Genomic DNA, 15,826 nt, shown 5'->3' on the forward strand with positions numbered 1-15,826 from the left:
AGAGTGGCTGTGTCCGAAATCGTTCACTCATTCACTATTTCCTATATAGTGAATGGCATTTAGTGCACTCTCTCTCATCAGTAAGTGAATGAAATGAGTGAATTCAGACATGAGTGTCAGAGCTCTAGGGCTGTCGCAGAAACATCACATATTAACTTTTAAAATACTTGGGCCTTACTTGTTATTCTTATTAAATAATATATTAATAAAAGTACATCTTCATTCTGTTTGTCATTTTTTAATATATACTATGTGTTAATATAAAGAGTAAACACATTTGATCAAATAAAGAGAACATTTTAAAATGTATCTGTATGTTTTGCCTCTCTATATGTTATGTTAATCAAGTAATGATTTGTCAAAAAGTGATTTAATATATTCAGCATGAAATAAAACATTAAAAAAAGGAAGCAGTAAACTCCCAGCTCGTACGTCTTCCTCGTGGTGGATTGTGGGCAATTAACCGTCGTCGAGTGTACATCAAATGTACACTTGAAATTAGTGTGCATTGTGGGTAATAATGAGTGAACAAAAGTAGGGAACGAACGGCTCACTCAGAATTCAGACACTCCTACAAAACGGCAGACACCCAAAATAGTGCACTATATAGTGGATAAGGGGCGGTTTCAGTCACAGCGATTGTTCCACAACCGGGGTTGGTGCCCTACGCACTGGGCTGTGTACTCTGCGTTTAGAGAGCGGCGGTACTGCTGTACAGAACTAATGATCTAAATACTTACGACACTGAAAACTGTAACTACACTGAAATAAGAATCCGCGCAGGACTTTAAAAGCTATGAAATAGCTAAAGTAGGCATTAATAAAACATGATATTGCTTTGGTTTATATTTCAGCATTATATATAATGTCCTTGTGGGACATTTTCACTGTAATAATTACTAGAAATGTTTCCATCTCTTATTGACAAATTCATCCAAATCTGACAAGAGCCATTAAAGGGATAGTTCACCCAAAAATTACAATTCTCATTATTTACTCACCCTCATGCCACACCAGATGTATATGACTTCCTTTCATCTGCTGAACTCAAATAAAGATTTTTAGAAGAATTTCTCAGCTCTGTAGGTCCATACAATGCAACATTTTAAAGCTAAACAAAATCACAAAAGTCAACATAAATGTAATTAATAAGACTCTTATACATCTTAAGCAATGTGATAGGTGTGAATGAGAAACAGAGAAACAGATCACTTTCACATTCTTCTTCTAGCGTTTTTGGTGATTCACATTCTTCTCTGCATATCACCCCCTGCTGTCTAGCAAAAAATGACAAATATTGTTTCTCACCCACACCTATCATATCACTTCTGAAGATATGGATTTAACCACTGGAGTATTATGGATTACCTTTATGCTGCCTTTAAGTGCTTTTTGGAGTATCAAAATGTTGGCCTACAGAGCTAAAATATTCTCCTAAAAATCTTAATTTGTGTTCTGCAGAAGACAGGAAGTCATACACATCTGGGATGGCATGAGGGTGAGTAAATGAGAGAATTTTCATTTTTGGGTGAACTCTCTCTTTAAAGTGATAGCTCAGCCATAATGTAATATTCTGTCATAATTTCCCTACCCTCATGATGTTCCAAACCAGTATGATGCTTTGTATTATGTGGAACACAAAATATGTTAGACAGAATGTTAGGGACTGACAGTCTCGGTCACCATTCATCACCATTCACTTTCAAAATATGGAGAAAAAAAAAAAAACATTCACTGAAAGTAAAAGTGACTCAGGCAAACATTCTGTCTAATATCTCCTTATTGTGTTGCATGGAAGAAAGAAAGTCATATGGGTTTGGAACAACTTGATGGTGAATGATGACAGAATTTCCATTAATAATAATAATTCTGTCATACATGTTAAATGTGTATTATGTAATGGAATATAGGGGAGTTAATGTCCATTATGTCATTTGTGAAAGTAACGAGTTACTCACTACTTAACCACTCGTTTAATTGGATACTTTCTTCCTCTTTCTTCCTCTTACTCAAGTAATTATTTATGTTAGTACTTTTACTTCTACTTTTTATTTATTTATTTTTTTAGTAATTGCACTTTTACTTGAGTACAGTTTTTGGCTACTCTACCCACCTCTGATGTTTGGGCAGTAACATGAAGTTGAAAAGCTTTAGAGTTTGTATTGTAAAAGTTTCTGGTTTTGTGTTCTCATATTTGAAAGGGTTTCAAAATACATCTTAAGATCAGTGTTACAGAAGGTAATATATGAGGGTTTTTTCTGAGTTACTCTTGTCTTGTAAATGTAAAACTTTGCTAAAATAATTAAAAGATTAATGATGTAATTTTGTTTTTCAGAAAAATTTGGGTTTTGTAAATTAAGTAAAATATCATATGATTTTAAATTTAAAGATTTGTTAAATTTTATTGTCATGTCCATTTTAAAGTCAATCCAAAACGAAATAGAGAAAGGGCAATACAAAAATAAATGGATATACTGTATATATACTAATAGCTGCATTTACAGGATAACACAGATGAATAATTATGTTAATCATTTCCTTTATTTTGTTAGAAATAACATAAGGTAATGTCCAGATGCTGTGCCATGATAAATGGTGAGGTTTAAGCCATTTGGATTTACATGGGGGATTGGATCCGACATTAAAGGAGTTTCTTATTAAATTATTATTAAATTGATCAAAAATAGAAAGACCATTTACTAAAAGCTGGGGATTTTGTAAGGTTGTATCATTAATACCTGCCTAATATTGTGTAGGTCCCCCTCGTGCCGCCAAAACAGCATCAACCTGCACCTCAATATCCACCTTATTAAAGGTGCACTCAGTAATTCTAATCCAATGCACTTTTTGTCAAATTCTGCAAATATCACCTCACAGTCTGCTAGCTGTCCGTTCTGTGGGTGGGCTGAAAAAAAAATCTAGTATCTGTACACAGCCCTGCTCTGTAAATGGGACAAAAACAAAGGGATCAGACCGATCCACACAACACTACTCCAGCCAATCAGCAACAGGGGGAGGTTCTTGCAAGTGCAAAGGATTGGGGGGTGAGGGAATTAATTTGCGTGCATGAATTTGAAGGGCGGAGCTTCCAAAGGAGCACTGAAGGGAGTGGTGTGTTTGTTTTGGCAGTTGAGTTTGAATATCAACAGTGTTTCTCAGGAATCGCTGAGTGCACCTTTAAGAGCGCCGCCATTATCTACAGTGAATGTTTACCACTTCCGGTATAACCCACTTCCAGCTATTTTAGCTAGACAAAAATACTACATTATTGATTACAGGCTGGCAATAAATGTCAATCATCATTATCATCATTAATTACGATTTTCATAAGCACATCGGTTTTGATCGCATATTGTTGTACCGTTTATCGCATTTTGCCATCGTTTCATCACACTGTTGCACAAGCAGAATGAATTAAATCAGGCGCTGACAGGACAGTCCTCCGCACCGTCTGACACTCCTCCACAAACTTTACACAACCAGCAGAGAGGAGAAAGCTGCCGAGGAAATGCTGCTTCAACTTTCTTTGCACCAAAACTGCATCTTGTTTCATCTTAATAATAAACAATAAACCCATTTTACTCTCTGCTCTTGTCAGAGAGCACTCTCTCTTTTAGCGGTGTAGAAAGTAAACAAATGGACACGCAGATCTCATTCAGCATGGCTTATGAAACATCAACTTTGGAAATAAATAAATAAAAGGCATCATTGGAGGTTTTGCAGGTACATATAAATGGAGGTTTACATGGGGACATGAAAGACTGCACCGTCACGATCTCGATAAAGAAAGAAGCAGATTTTATTACCGTCTCTTCAATACAACAACACAGCAATAAGTGAATGATTTACTTACTTTTTTAATATAAATGCTGACGTTAGAAATTATCAGACATTGCCACATAATTCTGCTGTATATCCTGTGGTTGTGTGATAGTTTATAAGTCCTGATCACTAACTCTGGTATTATTATCCTTCTATTTATTTACATTGCGGTCAATAACAGCAGGATTTACACACATTCGCCGGAAATGCAGCCGCTGCTTACTTCCACGTTGCAAAATAAGGTGGATAGCATTCTGAGATGATATTCTTCTCACCACAATTGTACAGAGTGGTTATCTGAGTTACCATAGACATTGTCAGTTCGAACCAGTCTGGCCATTCTCTGTTGACATTCTCTGTTTGGCATAGGACCCCATAGATAACTTTATTTCCTGCGGAAGAGATGCGACCAATGTGAACGTCCAATGTGACGCCCCGCTCACGGAGGATGTGTGAACCTGGCGTTAGTGATTGGCGCTGCTCTGTTGACACACACACACACTCTCACGGCTATTTTTAGCCTTCAAGCGGTGCGCAATAATTGAGTGCCACTCACGAACAACATCTCAGATGCAGATGCTCAATAGTTTGGTTCACTTATAATATGCATTTAGAACGGCACCGGAGGAGCATTTTACCAGAATTTGAATAAGAAGCGAATTAAACTACTATGAAATCATCTACAAACAGACACCTACAGGACTTCCTGGAGAGTTCAGAATGTCAAAATAAAAGCCAGAGGGTTTTAAAGTTAAAGGTGCACGATTAAGAAATATTAAAATTGTATTTAAAATTCTAAACGTCAATAATAATAGTAATAATAATAATAATTTGTTTACAATATTTAAGTTGAATGGGTTCCAAAAAATAAATGTGAAAAGTTAACTGATATCTTACAAATAAATTGAACAAATAGATCTGAATCCTTTAAAATCCAGATAAAAAAAAAGAAAAAAATTGAAAAAAGAAAAAGCCTTCTTTTACTGAAGACTTGAAGACTGGAATTACTGTTAATTTTGCTGCTACACTATCCCATAGACTAGATAACAGTAAAGTTTCTCTTAATAAGCTATACATTTATATTGAAATAATGTATATTTACACAGAAAAGAGTACCCCCAATTAGTTCCACACAATAATTTAATGATATTCTAAACTGATTATGCAAAAAAAAAAAAAAAGAAAACAACACTGGTATCAGATTGGAATCAGCAGTTAGAGGCCAGCTGGCAGTGGATTTTACCAATACTGATAACTAAGTTGGACAGTACCTGCCGATAACCGATTAATCAACGGATAGTTTTTAAAATTGATACTGAATGAAAAAATAAAAGTAAAATAGTGCTGAACTTTATTACAAAAATAAACAGTACTGACTGAACCATGAGAATGTACTTTTTTAAATGAAATAATATTTTTAAATTGACGTTGTTTCTTTGGTCCACAAGAGGGCGCAATAAATACATAAACCATGCAGCACCGTTATATTATTGCATAGAACGTTCCTATCCTGGCTGTTAAAAAAAAAAGAGCATTTCATTTTCAACAAATTTGCATAAATTAAAAAAACATTTAGTCAGTCCATATTCTCAAATGTTAAGTCAAATGTAAAATGAGGGGGGAAAACGCTTCAATAGACAGTTCAAATGGTGTTACACTTGCACTGGTTCCTACTACTCCAGACTCAAGCTTCATAATAACAGCGAAACACCACATTGTTTTTTTTATTCAGTATAGCTGTATGTAAAGTAGCAATTAGGGCTGAAACGATTAGTCTACGTTATTTGTGGAGGCTGTTCCGTTTAGACGCTGGCGCCCAATTTTTGAGTCTTGTTGCCGCGCATCTAATCAGAAACAGGGTAACACGATGGCTCATTCAAAAACAGAAAACAACGATGAAAACCGAAAACTCAAAGTCATGTCAACTCTATTTTTGATCTACTTTACATCAAGTTTCCAGGATTTACGGCCATTGTTTACCGGTATTATGTCATCATGACAATGGAGCTGAAATACTGGATAACTTTACGCAGACAAGGTTAGTAAGTGATTTTATAGCGATTTTACAGTCATGTTAAAACATATTATGTTTAAGTATTGTGGCTATACTTTTAAAAACAGTGTGTATACGTCCTGTGTATCAGACCCATTTACTTTCATTGTATGTGCCTTACTGCACGAGATTTGTTTCTTTAGAAAAAGAGGAATGAGTTTAAATTATTTTCCGTGGCTATCAACATTATGCCACAAATGTTGTCTATAGAGTTTAACTTGTATTAAACCTGAAACACGCCATATAAGAATAAATATCTATGAATTATTGTAAAGTCTCAAAGCAGTGCTGGTTTTGGTGGTAATCTCTGCTCTGAATAATTTAATTCTCAAATGTTTGAACAAAATATCCCAATCTTTTTGAAGATTTGCAAATGGTAATGATTCTCTAATCTTCACACCTTTTTCCCCATGATTAATATACAGCCCCAAACTCTTTTGTTTTCATCTGCACACATAATGGTTCAGCAGCCATCTCTGTTGTTTGTACGTGTTTTTGGAAGTAGCTCTTCTTGACCCCCTTCCATTTTCCCTCTTCCCACTCACAATACCAGCCAAAATATTTACATATTTTCCCACACATTTCAAGACTTGTTCACAGTCTGAGGTGCAAAAAATTGGGGATTAAGTAGGTGGGTTTCCTGATCCTTTAAAGAAAAATTATTTGGTTTCCCTGCTGTACTGAAACCGTACCGAACCGTTACCCCAAAAACGAGGTACATACTGAACCATGAATTTTGTGTACCGTTGCAGCCCTACAGTATATATAAAATACATACAGAATTTCATTATTTAAAATTATATATTTACTAAATAGGGAACGGTTCTGATGCTGCTAGTTGACACTGGAATTACTAGTCGGTCAATATTTCCCCCCATTAAACTGATCAACATTTTTACACATTTACGTTTGGCTTTATTTATTTTTTTTACAGATTTTGCTCTTATGGAAAAAATTGGTACTTTTATTCACCAAAGGCATTCAGCTGATCACAATGTATAGTCAGGACATTAATAACGTGAAAAATTACTATTACAATTTGAAAAAAATGTTCAGAACTTAAACTACTTCAAAGAGTTCTCATCAAATGTGCAGCAATGACAGCTTTGCAGATCCTTCTACAATAAAACACAACAGTAACCAATCACGACCAAGTGTGCTGATAAAGATGAAGCGCACGTGAATGCCCACTGTTTTCCTTGAAGCAGTAATAACCTCAGCTTACTAAAGAAAAGATTTGGCATAGGAGCACAACTTTATTTCTTGTGGAAGAGATGCGACCAATGTGAACGTCCAATGCAACGCCCCGCTCACAGAGGATGTGTGAACCATTCTAGCTGTCAGTTTGTCCAGATACTCAGCTGACATTTCACCCCACGCTTCCTGTAGCACTTGCCATAGATGTGGCTGTCTTGTCGGGCACTTCTCACGCACCTAATGGGGCTTTTCCACTGCACGGTACAGCTCGACTCAACTCTGCTCGCTTTTTGGGGGTTTTCCACTGTGGATAGTACCTGGTACTTTTTTTAGTACCACCTCGGTCGAGGTTCCAAGCGAGTCGAGCCGATACTAAATGTGATGTCAAAACCCTGCAGATCACCGATTGGTCAGAGAGAATCGTCACTACCAGCGTCACTGGATTTGCGGCACGGGATATCAACCAGCTAGTTTTAAAGTTAGCAACAGCGACAGCAATATCATTTGTTCACGCGACTTTCGAATTGTAAAAAGAAATGGCTGTGTGCAAAACCACGCCATGGTCAATAAACAAGGTGAAGAAGTTCCTCTCGTTAGCGATGAACGAAATGACACGAAATGAAAAAGTCTCTTAGGAAGTGTCTCAGCTGTTGGCCGCACATGGCTACCACTGAACCTACCAACAGTGTAGGGAAAAGTAAAAAAAAAAAAAAAAAAAAACTTAAGTGACTACAGAACCATCAAGGACCTCAACAGCCGGAGTGGTTCAAACAGAAGAAAGTGGAAGTGGTTCGACCAAATGGACGCTATCTATGGCAATAGACCGGCGAGCAATGGGAGGGAGTGCGCCCTGGACTCGCCGTTGTTGGAGTCCACGATGGAGGATGGTACATTTTGTTATGTTAACTCTATATTCTGCTTGAAAGCTTCACTTTATTTAGTTGACCAGCTACTGGAAAGCTTGCTTCTAAAACAACCAGGCAAAATCACCATGCAACAACTGCTTTATGTAGCACAATGAGCTAGTAGCTAACAGCTAGCGGTTGTGTTATTGTTTATGGTCAGTAATGTTTGTGTCACGTTTAAGGTGATGTCACGGCAGTAGAGGCGGTGCAGCTATGACGATCAGCCTATAATCCCACCCACGTTGAGGCGGCACTAAACTGCAGTGGAAAAGCAAGCTCAGAAAAGTAAAGCAAGCAGAGTTGATTTGAACCGTAATGTGCAGTGGAAAAGTGCCATTACAGTCTAGCTGATCCCACAAAAGCTCAATGGGGTTAAGATCCATAACACTCTTTTCCAATGATCTGTTGTCCAATGTCTGTGTTTCTTTGCCCACTCTAACCTTTTCTTTTTGATTTTCTGTTTCAAAAGTGGCTTTTCTTTTAAATTCTTCTCATAAGACCTGCACCCCTGAGTCTTCTCTTTACTGTTGTACATGAAACTGATGTTGAGCGGGTAGAATTCAATGAAGCTGTCAGCTGAGGACATGTGAGGTGTCTATTTCTCAAACTAGAGACTCTGATGTACTTATCCTCTTGTTTAGTTGTACATCTGGCCTTCCACATCTCTTTCTGTACTTGTTAGAGCCAGTTGTCCTTTGTCTTTGAAGACTGTAGTGTACACATTTGTATGAAATCTTCAGTTTTTTGGCAATTTCAAGCATTCTATAGCCTTCATTCCTCAAAACAATGATTGACTGATGAGTTTCTAGAGAAAGCTGTTTCTTTTTTGCCAGTTTTGACCAAATATTGATCTTAAGACATGCCAGTCTATTGCATACAGTGGCAACTCAAAAACAAACACAAAGACAATGTTAAGCTTCATTTAATGAACCAAAAACTTTCAACAGTGTTTGATATAATGGAAAGTGATTTTCTAGTACCAAATTAGCAATTTAGCATGATTACTCAAGGATAAGGTGTTGGAGTGATGACTGCTGGAAATGTATATATATATATATATGTGTGTGTGTGTGTGTATATTATATATATATACATATATATATATATATATATATATATATATATATATATACATACATACATACATACACACACACATTTTTAAGAAATATATATTATAAAAGTACTTACATATTGTTTAACTATGTTTAAACTGCACAACTGTAATGAGTTACTACCATATGCAAATACAATGTATTTACATAGCAATACTTCAAAGGTACTTCAAAAATGGTAGTAAAACCACAGAATTTCCTTAACACAAGATCAAATAACAAATAACAATTGGTATTATCATGATATATGAATAAAACTCTATGGTATTACTTTGATGCCATGTCAAATAAACATGGCAATACCCAGATGTATGCCAAAAAAATGATGGTATTGCCATTGTCCTGTCAAAAAAAAAAAAAAACTATGGTATTGTATTACCATGGTAAATGTCCATAAAAAACATGGCAATAGCACTACTAAGGTACATAGTAATACTACATGTATAATACCACATGGTGAAAGATACTTTCTGGAAGTGGAAGAACACGACACTCCTACTTCTCTTATTGCCACCAGATGGGAAATAAACACAACATACTCACATAACCTACTGCTTTATTTACATCAATATAGTCAAATAAAAGTTGCTGTAATGAATATATAGTGTTTTATGTCCATATTTAAACTCATCTGGATGAGTTATGCTCGTGTTAAACGTGTTTGAACTCCAATAACCCCGACACATCAACACTCACAGTTACAAAAAAAGGAAGCTGGTCACATATGGAGATTAAGGTTTTAAACATAATATTATAGTAAGAAATCACTAAATACAGGTTTAAAATGTAACTGAAGAATAATGATTTGACTTTTCTTGGTTGTTTTTACTTTGCGCTGACTGAATGAGCTCGTTACTGTTAAAGGTTCAGTGAACTTTAATTTAGTCTCCTCACAGCTCTTAAAACAATATTAAATAATGTGTTTAAGGAAGATGTGTTAAATATGAGGAGTTAAATGAATTTGTTTTTGGCCAGCTAACAGTAGCTTTGGTGAACTGTTCCAGTTATTCCCTCGAAAACGCCTCGATAATTAAAATATAAATAGACTTACATGCTGTCTGTTCACTTCAGGCTGTTAGATTTCGTATGAGGCTGCGTCTCTCGATGAATAGAAACCATTTTAGATCAAACGTCTCGACGTTATCCTTTTGTTATGATCAAATTATAATCAGAACAGACTGAGCGCCTAAATTCATCTACTCCATCAGGCAGCCATTACACACAGCGTTTGAGTTTGCTCTGCGCATGCGTGGTTTTGAGGCGCAGCACCAAAGTCTGTCTAGCAAATCAGTCCACTGGCGGTGATCTTTGGAACGCTCCCGAAGGCTATTTCCAGTCATGTCAGTGAAGCTCCTATCTACTAAAACGGGTGAACACCGAAATCTCAAAAACTGCTTGCCAAGCTTACGGTTAAACAATATATTTCAAATCAGCAGTAAAAATCTGGCTACACTGGTAACAAAAATGTTACTTCTTAACTTCATATTACGCAAAAAAAACACGGCTTTTTCCCGGCTTGTATAGTTAATGCGCATCGCGTTCTTGAGTTGAATGACTGTCGAAATCTGTATCTAAAAGGTGATTGGCTCTTTTACCTGTAAGGCGGGACTTCCTTTCTACTTCCGTTGACCGTTGGACGCTAGATCTCCTTGGTAGGGCGTTTCAATTTCTCCCATTCATTTTAGTACAAGTGGTCTGTCTCAAATACTTAAATGGTCTCTAGCAGGACAAGGTCGCTAGAGGGCGCGTCTCTGATTGCACGTACGCGAAAGTACGAATCATACACAATATTCCTGAGTCCTTGATCAGATTAATTTTTTATGGAAAAACCGTATGCACTATATTCGTAAATCTGTTGTTATAAATTCACTTTAAAAAAACGGCCTTGATTTTCTAGATTTTTCTACTTTAAATAATACCTTTAAAATTAATTGGCTAAAATTCTGTTTGAATAAACCTTCTTTGTGGAATTTTATTCCAAATTTTATTTTTGACCAATTTGAGGGCCTTTCTTTTTTATTAATGTGTAATTATAGGATAGACAAAATGCCAGTGGGATTATCTGCCTTTCATGCACAAGCTTTATTGGCTTGGAAGCTGATCTACAAGCACAATTTTTCTCCACAACGATATTTTATTTGGAACAACAGTTCTGTAACTATTTGTTTTTTATTTTTTTATTTTTAAAAAAAAGCTGGTTTGATAGAGGTATAGTTTTAGTCCGTCAGTTCATACTCTTTAATTTTGAGTTGCATTTTGAAATTGTAATTTTTGGTTATTTAAAGTGACAACAGTGTCAATAGTGAAGCTTATTTAATTAATCTGTTTATTTTATTTGTCAAATTTCACATTGATAAATGTAAGTTTTCTAACAAAAAGCCCCTTTTTTCAGTAGTTTTTAAAGAAATTGAGAAATATATTTCTACTATTCAAAACAGTACTAATAGAAAAGCTTTAAAAACTGTTCACCTGTGCTCTGTCTTCAAAATCTTTGTATAAGGTCAAGTGTCTTTGTGAGTGTATGTACCTTTTTTTTTTTTCTTGCTCCCCTGGCACAAAAATGTATGTTGTATTGTAGTCGTGTTTTGTAGTTCAAAGCATAATAAAATAAAAAAATAAAAATAAAAATATTCCTGAGTCCCATGATGCTTTGCGGGCGATATGGGCGAAACTTCCGGTTAAGGGTAAACAATCGTTCTGTTATGTACTAACGCAGCATTAAAAATGACAGAAACTTGAGAACAAATGATCACAGAATTATAGCAAGGCAATATTGTTCTTCCCCACCTATCTATAATGATTATGGGTTTCACGATGATGGCCAAATATTGCAAATAGAAGCATTTTAGTTATTTTGTTGAGTCTATCCATCAATGGAAGAAACTGGCAGACTAACCTGCCCTCAGCTGTAAAGTTGGAAATGTTTCGAGAACTGTAGATAATTATGGTTATTTTAAAGCATATATTGAGTCTAGTCAGAAGAGTTTGTTGTACTGAGATTATAGACTTACTGCAGATACTGGGGAGGTACTCACAGAAGGATGTTCGTGTATTACTGGACTCAGAGATGATACTGTCATGCTGCCATTTTTCAGATAAAATAAAATTATTTTGTGGGAGATGACTGTGTAGTATGCTCAATCTAGCTTTGTAATTGTTAGTTTAAATACATAATATCCGTATCGAAATGCTATAATCTACGTGAAATGTTTTAGTGTTGACTGAACAACTGATCCTGTTTATAGACACGTATGTATTAGCAGCCACACAATAAATTTTTCAGTACAAAAAGAACTACATGCAATACAAATAAACATATTTATTTGGACATACCTTATAAACACTGCACACAAAAGTTCAGTGTTCTCTGTAAAGCAACTATAAAACAGTATGTATTATTAAAAGAACTAGCAGTACAAATAAATTTAATTGATATTGAATTAATGTCCACACTGTTTTCCAAATCACCTTTTCCCCTTATGGGAAGACAAGCACATTCTGCAAAGACACTCAAAAGAAAGTGAATTGCAGGCAGGAAAAATGCAGGTAAGAGGAAAATCATAATACATCACTTTAAAATGTGATAAAACATCTCATTTCAAAACATGTGAAACATTCACAAAAAAAAAACTCAAATTTTCTAATGAACTTTCAGCACATGTACACACACCTGTTAGCACAATAATGCTATCGTTTATGTGTAATTCATTGCGGTCCGTTTCTGGATGTCTATCGTAGCCGAACCATAAAGGTGGATAGTATAAGTAATCCCCCCTGTTGACTTATTGCCAATAAAGTGAAAAGAGCACACAAACAAATGATTCCAAGCTTTTTTCAAACAGATGTTCCTTAGTCAGTCCTTCTGTAGAGAGCCGATGGAAGAGACAGCATCTGGGACTGGAGCACTGTGCTTTGTGAGTGGTTTTTGATCATAACATTGCTGTTTTAGATAAAACGTTAGTTTCGCTTGATTATTAAGATAACCATTAACCACGTATTGTCCGGATAATTAAAAAAAAAAAAAACTTTTATCCCATTTTCTCCCAATTGTCCAATTCCCACTATTTAGTAGATCCCCATGGTGGCGCGGTTACTCACCTCAATCTCAGTTGCCTCCGATTCTGAGCCTGCCAATCCGCACATCTTATCACGTGGCTCGCTGTGAATGACAACGCGGAGACTCACAGCATGTGGTGGCTCATGCTACCCTCCGCGATCCACGCACAACTTACCACGCACCCCATTGAGAGCATGAACGCCTAATCGTGACCATGAGGAGGTTACCCCATGTGACTCTACCCTACCTAGCAACCAGGCCAATTTGGTTGTTTAGGAGACCTGGCTGGAGTAACTCAGCACGCCCTGGATTCGAACTCGCGACTCCAGGGGTGGTAGTCCGCGTCAATACTTGTTGAACTACCCAGTGAGAATATAAATTTCCCCTTGTCGTATGATGAATATGTTCAGAGATTGAACAGAAGTTCTGAAGTCATCTACAGGTCTACTATATCATGATATGGCAACATCTCATTATGACTCCGACAAGCCTGTAAATGGTGCTCGCAGACTACATGTCTCTTCAAGTCACACGCACACATTGGTTTGAATACTGTAAAAGGAGGGATTTTTTTTGTGTGCTAAATTACTTTATTCAATAGCCATGACAGATCAGACAACTGTGGTAGCCCATATCCACCACACTGAAAAAAACAAAATCGTACTTTGGTAAGTCATCAATTCAACTCACTGTTCCTGTCTGATCATAAAAGTAGGCTACACTTTGCTTCTTGTAATTATTGAGTTGTCCACTTAAAATTACTGAAACATATTTTGGCTCATTCTTGCTGGTCATTGAGAAAATCGGGACAAAAATGATAAGAAAAGCAGTCAGAAAGCTTAGATAAGTAAGCCAGACAAATAAATGAATTAATTTGTAGACTGACAGACCGACAGTCAGACAGACAGATAGATAGACAGACAGACAGACAGAGAGATGATAGACAGACAAACAGACAGAGAGATATGACAGACAGACTGACAGATAGATAGACAGACAGACAGATAAATAGACAGACAGACAGAGAGATGATCGACAGACAGACAGACAGACAGACAGAGAGATGATAGACAGACCGATAGATAGACAGACAGAGAGATTATTGACAGACAGACAGACAGACAGATAGATAGATAGATAGATAGACAGACAGACAGATAAATAGACAGACAGACAGAGAGATGATCGACAGACAGACAGACAGACAGACAGACAGACAGATAGATAGATAGATAGATAGATAGATAGATAGTTAGATAGATAGACAGACAGACAGACAGACAGATAGATAGATAGATAGATAGACAGACAGACAGATAAATAGACAGACAGACAGAGAGATGATCGACAGACAGACAGACAGATAGATAGATAGATAGATAGATGGATAGATAGATAGACAGACAGACAAACAGATATATATATATATAGATAGATAGATAAATAGATAGATAGATAGATAGATAGATAGACAGACAGACAGACAGATGATAGACAGACAGACAGTCAGACAGATAGATAGAAAGATAGATAGACAGATGGACAGAGAGACAGACAGATGATAGACAGACAGAGAGATGATAGACATACAGACAGATAGATAGCTAGATACAGATAGATAGATAGACAGACAGAGAGATGATAGACAGACAGACAGATAGCTAGACAGAGAGATGATAGACAGACAGAGAGATGACAGACAGACAGACAGATGATAGACAGACAGAGAGATGATAGACAGACAGACAGATAGCTAGACAGACAGATATAGATAGACAGACAGAGAGATGATAGACAGACAGACAGAAAGATAGATAGATAGATAGATAGATAGATAGATAGATAGATATGATAGACAGACAGACAGACAGACAGATAGATAGATAGATAGATAGACAGACAGACAGACAGACAGACAGAGATGATTGACAGACAGACAGACAGATAGATAGATAGATAGATAGATAGATAGATAGATAGATAGACAGACAGACAGACAGACAGACAGACAGACAGACAGAGATGATTGACAGACAGACAGACAGATAGATAGACAGACAGACAGACAGATGATAGACAGACAGAGAGATAATAGACAGACAGATAGATAGCTAGATAGACAGATAGATAGATAGATAGACAGACAGACAGAGAGATGATTGACAGACAGACAGACAGACAGACAGATAGATAGATAGATAGACAGACAGACTGACAGACAGACAGATAGATAGACAGACAGACAGACAGATGACAGACAGAGAGAGAGAGATAATAGACAGACAGATAGATAGCTAGATAGACAGATAGCTAGATAGACAGATAGATAAATAGACAAACAGAGAGATGATAGACAGACAGATGATAGACAGACAGACAGACAGACAGATGATAGACAGACAGACAGACAGACAGATGATAGACAGACAAATGTGATGCAACAAATATACAACAGGATTCATTACTTTCACACTGAAGTTTCATGAGATGCAACTGGCTGTTAAACACATTTTGAGCTACACATAATAATAACAACACATAAGCTACACACACTGTATGTATTTTCTCAAGCACTTTTTGAGTCTAAATGGATACAAAAATCACATAATTTCAGTAGTACACCCAAATGTCAATAGCGAAATCATACAGTTCATTGTTGTACTTGCTATAGTTTACT

General features: G+C 36.4%; 1 protein-coding gene across 2 annotated transcripts in view; it reads right to left on the minus strand.

Annotated features, from left to right (window-relative positions):
- The window catches only part of LOC127431048 (RING finger protein 145-like), a 53,662-nt gene extending 43,329 nt beyond the window's left edge, over positions 1-10,333 (minus strand). For both annotated transcript variants that reach the window (XM_051681272.1, XM_051681270.1), the window contains exon 1: positions 10,144-10,333. The gene's annotated coding sequence lies outside the window, so the exon portion shown is untranslated. The remainder of the gene's footprint in view (positions 1-10,143) is intronic.
- Between the last annotated feature and the right edge of the window lie 5,493 nt (positions 10,334-15,826).

This window comes from Myxocyprinus asiaticus, chromosome 40 (genome assembly GCF_019703515.2).
Source record: "Myxocyprinus asiaticus isolate MX2 ecotype Aquarium Trade chromosome 40, UBuf_Myxa_2, whole genome shotgun sequence".
In the NCBI taxonomy this organism is placed as follows: Eukaryota; Metazoa; Chordata; class Actinopteri; order Cypriniformes; family Catostomidae; genus Myxocyprinus; species Myxocyprinus asiaticus.